This window comes from Plectropomus leopardus, chromosome 11 (assembly GCF_008729295.1).
Source record: "Plectropomus leopardus isolate mb chromosome 11, YSFRI_Pleo_2.0, whole genome shotgun sequence".
NCBI lineage: Eukaryota > Metazoa > Chordata > Actinopteri > Perciformes > Serranidae > Plectropomus > Plectropomus leopardus.
The window spans coordinates 32,578,941-32,593,157 of record NC_056473.1 but is presented as its reverse complement, the minus strand read 5'-3'; the positions used below and the strand labels follow the sequence as shown (position 1 = coordinate 32,593,157).

At 37.2% G+C, this 14,217-nt stretch overlaps 1 protein-coding gene across 1 annotated transcript in view; it reads right to left on the bottom strand.

Moving 5' to 3' along the window:
• The window catches only part of zfpm1 (zinc finger protein, FOG family member 1), a 136,230-nt gene that overhangs the window by 63,549 nt on the left and 58,464 nt on the right, over window positions 1-14,217 (bottom strand).

The window sequence follows — 14,217 nt, the reverse complement described above, 5'->3', positions numbered from 1 at the left end:
CACAAATTTGTCTTTAAACACTGTTGAACACATTTGAGATAATGCAACTGCACAACTCAACAAAATATACATCATTTGTCTAACCGTTTTTAGATATTTTAATGCAGAGAAATTCCACATTATATCTTTATTTAAGGAGAAAACAGCAGATCAGAGCCAAATTGCACTTTTTTGTTTAAATATACTATTTACATCAGATGGTCTAAACACAAAATGCATATGAATAATAAGACATGATATGCAATGATTTTGTAGGGTGACTATTGGTGCTTTCACAAGAATTTTACACATTAGATTTTTGATCAATAATCATCAGTTAAGTGGGTATGAGGACTAAATGGATAAAGGCCTTTAAAACCAAAAAAGAGACAAGACTTGTGATATTATGATATCGATAATCTATGATGATATCTATATCTATAATATCAATATTAGGCTTGGGCAGTATAACGGTATGCTAGAGTATTTATATATTCAATATCAATACTGTCATAAATACAGGTGCTCGTCTTTCTATTAAATCTATTGTATGTAGTGCACAGCACGCACCACCAGGGCTCAGTCTCTGGTTTCTACTGGGTGAGTTTTGTTTTGTTTCTGTTGAGTTTGAATGAAGTGTGAATGAGGCAATTAAGCCTTACTGAGAGAAAGTTGAGGTGTACAGTTGTATGTCTCTGTTTAATAAGGAAAATAGGTGTAAAAATATTACTTTTCTTAAGATTTTATGGGTTTATATTGTGTATTTGTGAGTAAACTGAAGTCAGGGGATGTAAGCGCCTCACACTTTTACCTTCATATACCGTCTAATTTCAGGTCCAAAATATTACATACTGCCCAAGCTTAATTGTAGGGTTGACTACTGATGCTTTTTACAAAATACACAATGAGATTTTTGATAAATAATCATAATTTAAGTGGATATAATGATGAAAAAAGGCACAAATAAATTGATAAATAAATAAATTGCATCACCTTACTGTAATGGAGCCTTTAAAACCAAGAAAAAACACTTAGAATATTACAATATCCAAAATATAAGACAACATGCGGCCTTAAACCATGATATCTATATAATAAAAATATATTACTCAACCCTTTATGAGAACATCACCAAAAAAGAGCACCATTAAGTACCAAACTCTGGAGGCCTGTCTGTGGACATGGACAGAATAATATAATACTTTATGTCTGCAGACGGATTTGAGTTTAATTGTCTTCCCATGAGCCGCGAGTCTAAACACACTGGTGCAGGAGAGGTGAAAAATAAAAGGAAGCGAGATTGTTAAACAAGCTACTTATGATTGTACGCACTGTTGAAGGGAGGAAAAATACCCCAAAATACACTGATCCATTTTTTTTTCTTTAACTGGACTCATTCAAAAAACGGTTTCAAGAATTGGACACATTGAACGGTCTAATCCAGAAGATTAATAGCAAAGAAGCCAAGGGGGACCTTAAAGCCAAATTACAGTATACCTAAAATTGTAGCTAAAAGAGTGATTAGTGCAGGGCTGATCTGTATCAATTACAGTTTCATAATCCCTGCTGACCATAGTAATTATACAGTACTTTTGATCTATTTTAGCCTGTTTGAAGATTACATCCAAAAAAAAAAAAAAAAAAAAAAAGGGAGTCAGTTAATATGGATTTAATGTGACTTTTTTAAATTGCTTCATTAATAATTCTCCATCTATAGGATGAATACAGCCGGCTGCTTTAATGCCACATTAAGAGCTCCAAACCTCGAAACATGCCGTCATATTTATTTTTCTGGATTTAAAGGTTGAGTTATTAGTGATTCAAGTCTAGCTGGTGATTAAAAAAAAAGGCAGTTTCTGTTATGTTCATGTGCATCGGATGACATGCTTCATTGTCAGTTCCCGAGAGGATACCATGATCGAATTATTAATTCAGGGTAACCATTTCTTTTAAGAGGATTAGGAAGTGCTAGAGTGAAGAAAGAAGAAATGGTTAATCGCTTGCCGAGGGAGAAAACAACTCACATGCACGATGATGTATTGGAAAGTCAATGCAGGTGGGCAGATTTTGAATAACTAAATCAGAGTGAAATTAATACCGAGAGGAAACCAGAATTGTTTTTCTTCCCTTCATTTCCCGCCTTTCTCCCCCCAATCCAGACAGGTTGTAAATTAATTTTCATTAGGTTGTGTCGAACGAACAGAGGGATTGTTTCGGAGCTAAAGCCGTGACTGGGGGCGTATATATTTACAATACTGGAACAAAAGGAGTCTATAATCTATACAAAGCACACAACAATACCCATGAATAAAGAAGCTTGTAGAAAAAGGGAGAGGCAATTTTTCTAATTCTGTTAATTTCACTTCCAAAGCAATTAAAAGCAGGCAGAGATAATGCTGGGAAACAATCGCCGGCTGACAAAGTGTTTCTGTCTTTGTAAATGAAACATCTTTAGGCTAATTTCAACTTCCACGCCTGCATGGTTCACTCTAATTTCAGATAAAATTAACACAGCTAGATTTGGACCTTCATAAAAAAAAAGTAGAGGAGAAAGAAAAAAAAAAAGATCGATCCTGTACACAATATTTTTAGAATTAGGTCTATGTCGCCCGAGCTTTGCTAGATCTAATTTTCAGTATCTATAAGGACATTTTCATACAATTAATTTTCCTTTAATCATAATTGTACAAAGGGACTTCTCTGTATAAAATTCCAATTATATTTCCTGTTTAAAATGTAAGTTTGAATTATGATTTCTTTCCTCATTACGGCTCTGGTTTAATGAATCAATCGCTGCATCACTGCTTTCAGACATCAAATGGCGCGGAAAAGTTTCAGCTCCACTTTCTCCCCTCTTTTATCCAAGGAGAAATATTCTCCCTTTCCCCCTTCTCTTCCTGTCTCGGATAGTTGGCAGAAAGGATAGCGGGGCCTGTGTGATAAGTGCGCCACATTCTACTTCATTTGCCAGTTTAAAAGTTAAAGCCTTATTAATTGTTACAGCGTGATATCCACAGGAAAATTGGACTGAACTCATTCAAGAGATGGAGAAATAATAAAAAAAGACATAGCCTACATGTGTATCTCTGTAGGAGGGACATCAATTAAGTTGAGACTTATCCAACAGCACCACTGAGCTTTCTAGGTTGTGAACTGAAGACGGAGGAAAAAGCCTGAAGCTTACATTTATTCATGTTTCCGAACTTCAGGTTCCCGGGGGGATAAAACTTGTGAAAGATGGAATTTAGGAAAAACTTTACATCAGTTCCTGCACAAAAAGGCCTCATTGCCAGTCATTTAGTGTTAATCCAAAAAATTCAGATTTTTTTTTGTTTTTTTTGTTTGGAGTGCCTCAGATTTATCAAAGAGGTTTCCAGATCTATTTCTTCTCAACCGGAAACTGAGGTACACTTTGACATCTGCCTCAAAGTGTTGACAAATTTTAACCTAGAAGATTAAATGGAGATCTGGCTACATAAAGACAGAGCTCATCAACTCAAATAAAACAGATTTCAAACCAAGAAGGCATTGCTGAATGTATCAATAACATTTTCATCAACCATTAATATTGAAAATTTGAGAAAAATAGTAAAAAAAAAATAAAAAATAAAAAACAATATCAAGATTTGATGCCATCTTCAAATTAATTACAACAGTGAAATTTCCCAAAGAAATTAAAATTGGATAAAAGTATAAAAGTGGGGCTGCATGTCATCTGAAATTAGCTTTAAGGCCACTAAAAAGTTTTTTGGTGACCATAAACAAAATATTTCTTGAAAAAAAAAAAACATTTCACAATATAGGACAAACATTTTATTACCCCAAGTGTTTAAAAGGTGGCCTTTTTTTAATAAGATAAAATACATTAGACAAATTTAAAAAAAGTTTCCTGATTTGGAATATGGACAGTCTGATCAAATACAGGCGATATTTCTATATTTCTACAGTAAATATGCTAAACAGCGTGTGTATTTCACATATCTTCTGCAACAACCAGTCATGGACACACAGTGTCTCTATAAAGCTGTATATAGTGTATGGATTTTTCTTTTAATGTAATTTGTGTGTGTTTTTTTTTGTAATAGTTAACCTTTTTTGGCACTCACATCACTTTTTGCTTTTTGTATCTTTCTTCTGACTCTTGAGCTGCTTTAATGTGTGAATGTTCGTGGTGTGGGATTAATAAAGTCTTATAAAGTTTTATCTTATCTCAGATACTAGATAGCTCTGAAACTAATGATTATTTAATTTTCATTATAAACTGATTGATTGGTTTATGAAATGTCAGAAAATGATGAAAAATGTCAATCTCTGTCAACAAAAGCCCAAAATGTAGGAAAATGGAATAAAGAAACCAAAAAATATTCATGCATAAAAAAATGGAATTAGAGAACTTTGATTTTTTTTATTATCAAATTAGTTAGTGATTAACTTAATATTAATCAATTAATAAATTGTAGCAGCTCTTGTCTTTGATGCTATATGTTACTGATATGATTAGTTCGATAGTCAAAAAGTATCAATTGATGTTTGATATTTGCAGGTCATATAATAACAGACGGATTGATGGATTTTCTGCCTGTTACCTGGAGCAGAAATGGATTCTCTGTATTCATTAGTTGATCCACAAAAAAAACTTAATTGATATGTTTGAATGATTGCTGAATTGTTGAGATTATATATCTTAAATCCTGAATTATTGAAAAAAAAGTGATCATTTTGGGGATTAGCATATTGTGATGGCACTTTCTCACTTTTTTCTTCCATTTACCGGAGCACACGTTAATCAGTTATTCCAAACATGAAAGTAATGCAGCCCTAATGGACACATTTGGGTTATCTTTTCAAAGAAGAAGAAGAACATCCAAACTCAAGACAATGACCTGGATGTAATGTGTCCAGCTCAAGGACATAAAAAGGACATAAAAATCTCAGCGAAAAAAGACATTAAAATTTATAACGAAGGACAAAATGAGACAAGGATCATTCTTGAAATAAAATTACAAGTCCACTCTGACTGAGGAAAAATCCCGTCCACCATCAAGATGAGACCAAGACAGATGTGGTGGTAGTACAGGAGTACTTGAGCTCCCGCGCAGAGACTGCAGCTGTCTGTCTTGGAGGCGCGAGGAGAGGCAGAACAAAGTGCTGCGGCTGATGAAGGCACCAAAGATACTGCTTTATTAACTCTCCGTCCACATCAAACCTGCAGCAAGCAGCTCGCTGATTAAACACAGAGACAACACACATCAAACCTGCATGCTCAACAAGCCTGATTAAACAGACGCAAGGCTCGACACTCTCACGCTAATAACCCACCGCACACACACACACACACACACAAAAAAAATACATTAGACCTGAAAGAAAGAGAAGGAGAGCAGGAGAGAGAGGGAGACTTGTAGAGGAAAATCAGAGAGAAACATTAAAGGAGGATATTTAGAGAAAGAAAGGGAGAAGAAGAGGAGCTCTCTCTCGAGGGAAACTAAGGTACCTGACACAGAGTCACGCACTGGAGAGGAGCCACTTATTGATCAGAGTGAAGAGAATTACCCACCACGGAGGAAATACTTTTAATCAACTTTGCACTTTAAACATTTTTTTCCCCTCAACACTGCATGGGCTCTTATCACAGCTCCATGGCCGCCGTTCCCTACCATCAGCCCGCACACAAGAGGAACCATCCACACAGGCCGCGATATCGATCTGTTATATTCAGCTTCAATAATAATCAGCTTTTTTCTCCACAGCCTTTAGGATTTGAGCTGCTAACGACTGACCATTGATTACTCCGGGGATGACAAACTCAAGCAAAGCAAGTTCGACAGATCTGAAATCCCCGAGACTTATTGACCGTCCCGCACATCTTCACATCTAATGTGACGATGATGATAAAGTTCCCAGAGTGCAGTGGGGTGTGCAGTAAGGCCTAACTATTAAGGTGTGCAGGCTGATCAACCTTTATCAGTCCTCTGCAACATATCTTAGATGTTGTGAAGCTAATTTGTCATTTCCGTCTCAGTGAAACCTGAGGCAGATGTGACAGGATAGAAAATCAGAAGATAAATGAACATAAAGTATGCTTTCACTTAACTTTGTATGAGAAATATCCCCTAACTACACTGATCTTAGATACCTATATTTACTTAATATTTACTATTTTGTAACACTACAGAAGCACAGGCTGTAACTACCCATTTTCTTTAATTATCTCTGAATCAGTTGTCTAAAACATTGGAAAATACTGCAAAACACCTGTCAAAATACCTTTTAAAAATAGTGACCAACCAGTTACCAGCCTGGCCAATCATCAGCTGCAATATTCCACATTTTTATGATCATCAGAGTGGCTTTTCTTGAAGCCGATAGCTGATAAAATGGCTGGACAATGTGAAGAAAATCACAGTATTTTGACAAATCATCTCGATATCAATATATCGATATTGTGACGATACAGACTAAAGTGCTTTCACAAAATCTTTACACAGTAACTGTTAAACAGTCATCAGTTCTGTGGATTTAATGCCTAAGTTGATAAAGACAAAAGAACAGAGCAGTCTGCAAAGTTCACTTTACATCACTTTACTGTATGCAGCCTTCAGGATATAATACAGGGAGGAGGAGAGCTAGTAAGCTTTAGCTGCTGCAAATAACAATGGAGTTTGCATTGAGTTATATTGATGTGTTCAAGCTCTATTCAGTAAAAATGAGTATCGGAAGAAGGCAAATTATGAAGATACCATAATGTTTTCACATGTTATCCTATAAAATTGAAGAAAAACTTAAATAAATACAGCTGTTTGAAGGAGACATTTGTTGATATTTTAGCAGCAATACAAGAAATTAAAAATACTATTTGATATATGATAACACAAGCTTTTTAGAAGTTTTGGTTCTCAGTCAGATTGTAGTTCACAGTTTTCCACTCAACATGAACTGTATAATCCTAAACCTGCAGTTACATAAGATCTGTGACAGGCAGCTTAGGTTGAACAGATTCTGTTGTAAAAAAGTAAAAAGTAAAGGAGCGTCATCCAGACAGTGCGTTCTGCAGGTTGTTATTTATGTTATTTATGTATTGCAGGATCGATCAGCTGATCGAAGCACTCAAATTGAACCTAATGAAACAGAGTGATTACGTTGCACTTGACTGATAGAAGGAGAATAAAAGCAGAATGAAAGCTACTACTCTCCACGAATCACATCAACACTGCACAGCTCTGCAGGTGTGTCCAACACACACTGCACAGGTATAACGAATACATCAATACCACTGTAAAAAATAACATTAATATGAAATATATTATTCTTTGAATATCAACAAGTTTGGCAGCTTTGATAGCAGCAATTCAAGTCAGGTACTCGCTTTCAAACATCACCTGAACCTTAAAAAATCTACAAATTTTGTTTAAAACCTGTCAATATATATACATTTAAGGGGGAAATCATAGTGTCAGTCGAATTAAAACAACATTATTTGTAATTTATAAACAGAAATGGTCAGAAGTTTTGTATAGACCAAAACTGAGCACCATCCAGAGCCCTACGACACCTTTAACCTGAGCGCTGAGGTCTGTCTGTGCCCAGCTCAGATGTGCTATCTCGTCTCATGGCGGTGGAAACTGGACGCTTCCACTCAATTCCAGAGGAAAATAGAAAGTGTCACCTGTGTGATGAAGGGGTCAACAACGAAATGCACCAATTAAAGTTAAATGTATTTTTGTTTATTTTGTGTTTTGTCTCTTTTTTTGTGAATGAATTACGTTAAAAAAAACAGCAACTGGAGCTGAAGAGGGAGACAAAAGAGGAAACGGAAATGATTTAAGAAGAGCTTGATTATTTGCACGCTATAATGACATATGCATTAATATGTTTTTAGAGTTGAATTCTTCTTTGAATATCACAGTTATAATCAATACTGGTAAATAGCAACACCCCTAATATTTATCATTATGATAAAAATAAAGCACTCTCAAAAGCAGTGCTTCCAAAGTTGTCCAGCCACATGATCCAGATTTCTCCTCAGTTATTAGTTTAAGGTCCTTATATAAGAGAAATTACCACATATTCAGTTTTAAATGTAAACAGCACGTGGGCTTAGACAAACACAATGGAATAATACATATTGCAAGAATAACTGCAATTGTTTAAAACTTAGTAAATAGAAAGCACTGCGACCAAAAAAAAGCTCATATTGCTTCAGCATCAGTGACAAAACACTGCAAAGGCACAACATGTAAATAAAACAATAAAATAGTTGCTGTAATCGGAAAATAAATGATCTACCTCTACAGCAGAACAGGGCACTCCAAAATAAAAGCTCTGGGCCAGAAATTCACTGTACTTCAGAATAATGTTTTTAAAAACTTGACATGTTCTGGAGTCCCTTGGGTCCATTCAAAACAGGCCCACGACCAACTTTTGGACTGCGATCCACCAGTTAGGAACCACTGCTCAAAAGGGTAATTCTGCATGTTAAGTACTTCTGATACGCTTTCCTCTTAATCTCTGATGCTTAACTAGGTGATTTTAATCCAGCACTGGAGTGGCGGACTCCCCCACTGCCAATGAAACACCTCTATGTCTATGGAAGAAAAATGCTGACGATTCTATTAAAAAAAATGCTTTCATTTAAAGTAAATATAAGACTCTAACTGTAAGTACATTTTGGTGTTTATACTTCTACACTTATACTTCAGTAACATTTGAAAATTGAGACTTGTACATGAAACAGAGATCTGAAATTGTGTTAGTTTTTAAGTAAAGGGTCTAAATATTCCTTCCAAAAAAGAGAAAATGAAATGCACATTTTATTCCACTGTCCATTATTTCACAACATCAGATAAAAGCTTTTCCTTAAAATGTTTGTAGAACGTCCTAATTTCTTTTCTGTGTAGACGTCAGCACCGTTTACAGGGCGCCTTATGTTTAATGTATTAATGCAGTGGTTTCCAAATGGTGGTTCATGGTCCAAAAGTGGGTAACAGGTCCATTTAAATTATTATTATTATTATTATTGCAAACTCACACTTTATTTCAAAGTACAGTGAATTTTTGGCACAGAGCTTTTATTTTTAGGTTCCGTTTCTATTTACTCTTTCAGTATTTTATATTTCTTTGTTTTCTAAGCAAATATGTTTACATTTTGTGAAAAACAAATTCAATATGTGGTTATAAGTTGATCTCGAAATAATGACTAAGGAGAAATCTGGACTGCGTGGCTGGACCAGTTTCACAGAGTTAAAGGCCCAGTATGCCTCAGATCAAGTGCTGTTGGGATATTATTTTAAAGCAGTAATATCTCTGGAGGAGGATTATGCTCATTTGTACTTTCTTTGACATTGATTTTGTTTGACATGCTAAGAGGTGTATTATGTTTGTTTTTTGTTTTTTTAAGCTTTATAGTGTTTATAGTGTCCCCATTCGGGCTGGACAACTTTTGGTGCCCAGATACTTTTTATTTTTGCATCAGAGTAACATTTTAATGCCACAGCGGGTTTGCTGCCATAAGAAATACAAAGCGCGCACAAACAGCATGAAGGACGGACTGAAGGGAGAAATAAACACGCAGGAATGTAAGAGGCACACCCGGAAAAAAAATGTCGATCACAGCTAAGCGAAATACAAACTGTAAGCCTAATGATAGCTGATGTACTTGAACGCAGCACGACACCAAACATCAAGAGCCTGAATTTGGTTTAACAACATTTTGAAATTCCATAACTGCATCAATTTTATTTAAGACCTCTCAAGGCCTTGAATTAAAAGAATTCAAGGCACATTTGGACTTTTAGCAGCCTGTTTTTCTCAGCTATGTGCGCCTCTCGGTGAAAAAGAAAATTCTCTCAGTCTCCATCTCTTCTCTCATCCGCTCCAACCTGCAGTCTCTCCTTTATATTCTCGCTTCCTCTCTTTCTGTCATTATCTCTCCGTTCCTCATCCCCTTATCCCCCCCTCCTCCTCCCCCTCACCACCAACGCTGCCACCACCACCTCTCTTTCTTCTTCTCCGTCCCCTTTCAATATCACTCATGCTCTCTCTCTCTCCCTTATACTCCATCACCTTCCGTCCCTCTCTCTTTCTCTCCCTCCCTCCCCTCCATCCCTTTTTCTTTCTTTTTTTTCTGTGAAAAAGCGTAGTGACTGGGAGCGTCACTCTGTGCGGATAGCTGGGAGCCGTTGGCGGTTATCGGCTCCTGCAGACTCTCTCTGCCGGTCTGATCTGTCTCCTCTTCATTAAGCAAATACGCCGACGTGGAAATGAAAACATAATAGCTATTTGATTTCCAGCGAGATATTTTGCATATTGGTTCGGAGCTGATAGCGGAATTTCATCAAGTCGTTTTTTTTTCTCTCCTTCTCTCTCTTCCCTCCCTCTCCCGCCACCGCCGCCGCCGCCCCCCCCCCCTCCTCCACCACCTCCTCCTTCTTTCCCTCCATCCTCATGCTTTAAAAACTGAATTACTGAGCTGGGCCGGCTTTCAGAGAGATTTCTTTACATTGCTGGGAAGAGCAAAAAAAAAAAAAAAAGAGAGAGAGGGAGAGAGAAATCTAGTTCCCCAGGAAGACTACTTAACCGATTAAATATCCCCCCTATTCCCATCTTTTTTCTCCCTCTCCCTTTTTTGATAACAAGGAAGAAAATTTGAAGAATTCACAGTGCTTTAGGTTGACTATACTAATCAGAGATAGGAGTGAGAAAATTAACTCCTTAATGAGCAGAGCCGTCTCCCTGATAAAGGTCCTGGGGAGATGGCGGGGTGGGACACTGGCTTGAACCTTGGGAGAGAGACACAGAGACAGAGAAGAAGAGATAGACGGCGACAAAGAAGCGGATGGAGGGATGAAGCGTAATGCAGCGAGAGAGACTTGACACCATGCAGAGGCAACAATTAGTTTCCCTCCTCTGAGGAGGAGACATTTGCTTCTTGGGCATGAGGAGGGCAGGTAGAGAGATAGCAGCAATACCGCCCCTACAGCGCCACGGATACCCACAGTGCCTTGCATCGGCGGCAGGCCTTGATGGATGGTCCGGTGGCGGGGGTATCCTTCATGCCCCCCGGAGAGAAAAACTAGCCCTGGAGGAGAGGATCAGCAGCCTCCTCACAGCGGGCCTATCTGATAGTCCGGCGCCTCTCAAGAGGACTATTCACCGGCCCGAGTCCACTGAAATAAATCTCCCTGCTGCTGCTTTCCATGTTGGAACACCGTGTTGCTTCAGACCTGATAGCGGGCCCGCCGTGTTACAGCTGAGTACTGTACACACTCGCACATACAGTGGACTGGACACACACACCTTTGTCAAAGGGCCCTGAGGTAAAGAAAGTGGTTAAGAGTAGGGGTCGACGGATTATCGGCCTCGGTGTTGCCAGATGTACGTATTATCGTTTTTGTACGATGTACATCAATAATTCCAAAATTGCTGTGATGATAATTTGACCACCATGATACACTAAGCACTTTGTTTAGTTTACAAGTCTCATTTTAACTCATTTTCTGACTTTTACATCTGTGTTTACATATCACTCCTCACATGATCTCCTCACAGCCAATCGCATCAATCGGCATGCTGGTTAAAAGACTGAGAAATAGCTTCTCTCTAAGGCAGTGCGCATAAGTAGATTTGTAGATGTGTCAAAAAATCAATTAAATATTTGTTTACTGAAGTTATAAACTAAACCTAATCGTTCTCTTGATTGTGACTGGCGTACGGTTATTTTTCTCAAAATGCGATTATTTCTTCCCTCTTCTACGATAGTTTAACATTTCCAATCTGGCAACACTGATCAGCCTAAGCCGTTATTGGAGCCAATATTTGGTATTTGGCCGATTGTCTGTATCAGTGTTTTTTTAATGATCGCTGATAAAAATGTATCAATAAAAAAGTGCAAGGAAAGAGTCTGCATGGGAGGAATTTTTGCTTTGTAAAACCTCAGGGAACTATTTTTATTATTCCATTCATTATTTAAATTTTCACTTACTTTTTTTTTATTTTAAGTTGCTGGGTAGCTGTATATGATGTTGAACATTTCAGCTTTGATTCAACATTTGCCAAATCTGGCCCTCGATAGTGTGGCCCCCCAACCATTTTCTGATTCACAATAAAAATAAAGTGATTCACACTGGGAATTGTTTTTGTAATTCAAGGTGCTTGAGCGCATATAACAGTATCAAAAAAGAGCTTGTTTATCAAAAAAATGCCAGTGGAGGATAAGGGTCCTAGCTTAGTCCCTCATGTCCTAAAATCCAAGAAATGTCCTAAAATCCTAGAAACATCCTCGTGCACAGGGATGTGCTTGGTCCAGCACTAGCACTGTTTCTATAAAACCTCTCAAATATCTTTGGCATTTCTGGATTGATGTTTCTGACTGAACCACTCTGATTTATCAATTTTAAATCGATTTATTTATAGATTCAGAGGGCAGAAGAACTTTAGAAAGATGATCAGCGAGCCAGTCGGTGGAGAACAAGAACGATTCTCTGTACTGTGAGTACAGCTGTGTATTTGTAATTTCAAAAAACGTTTTTGCTGTTATTGAGGAACAGGACTGTCATTAAATGGTTTTTCCACCAGAGATCACTGACAAATGCTTTAAATAGTAAAATATCCACCCTAAAGATTTAAGTAGGCATTATTCGATCATTTAAAAGGGTTCCTACACATTTTCATGGACAAAATCACATAACTTTTCCATGACTTTTCAAGGATCCACAATAAATATATTTCTCTTGCTCTCCTGGCATTTTTTAAACAAATAAAAATCAAACGATGTTCAAACAAGTTCCAGAAAATAAAAGAAACGTACATAATGGTAAACAAAACATATATTAGAGCTATGTTATGTCAACAGCTTCAGATAATATATTTGCTGTTTTGTTACATTACATGGAAACAATTTGATTACACACAACAAAATTCTATGACTTTTCAAAAAATTTCAATGATTTTTACTGATTCTGTGACTTTTCAAGGGACTGGAAAATGTGATCATGAAATTCCATAACTTTTTCGTTATGACTGTGGGGATCCTGATTTGAGTTATTCATGCCAAAAAAAGAAAGAAAAATCAAATTTCAGTCCTTATCCTAATCTGATTTTTTAAAACTTTTAATTTTTTAAATAAAAATATCAATATCAGAGAAAATCCTTCATCATGTCAGCTATTTCAAAGAGTGAGAAAGAAGCTTTTGAAAAAAAAATCCAAAAGAAATCTGTCAACTGCTCTTTCAAACATTTCTGCTCAGCCTTATAAAGGATTTATGTGATTTCAAATCCTTCTAGGGTTTCTTCAAGGAACTCTTGTGTGCACAAAAAAATCATCAATTAACGGAAAATGATCACGGTGCCAGCGAGGAACGGAACAACACACAATGTTTCAACAACAGAGTGTCATAACGGAACCACATGACTCACTTACTGCGATAACATTTTGGAGATGCTGCATTTCAGCAGATTTCATCACCTTTGACAGAGAGATCATATCAGGCTCGTCTGACGAAAACAAAGTCACCTCTCTCCCATCTCTGCACACCACATCTGTTCTGCCTCTCATCTTTGTTTTTATACAGCTCACTGCGATTTTGGCTGCACTTTTGTACACAGATCCCGTATAACGGAGGAGCGTTCTCAAAGCACTCGAGAGCCGGATGAAGACACATGACAAATACTGCACCCAAAACGATGGATAAATAAGATGTTATTAACTGTGTAAAGTCTGACTGCTAAGCTAATGATTTTTTAAACTTTAAATAAATAACCTACATTTTTATTTACCACTATCACTGAAGCGTCTCATACATTTCCTGCATGATGTGTCGACACCTCGTGATGTGTTGGATCAAGTCTTTCCTCTGGTATTCTGTTTCACAACCGTTTCTTCTCTGGCAGCACTTCAGACGCACTCACCCTGACAGACTGTTTCATGTTCCTCAAGGACGCCTCACTCCCACATACATCACAGAGGAGTCTGCAGTTTAAATACAGCGGGAAAAAAAATGAGCGGTGTGTTTCTCTGAAAATCTAATGAAAAGTGAACATGTGTGCATTATGATAAGCGTGGAAAGGAAAGGACAGTGTGGGTATGTTCCAGACTCGTACTTCTACAAAGAAGAACCAGCAGCTTTCATGTCGCGAATGTAAATTCAATCCGATCAAACTCTTCATTTTTATGTTATTGCCAACAAGACAGCGGCTCCTCGTGTTTTGCTTAAATCTGCATGTTCAGTGAGCTTGTCAGAC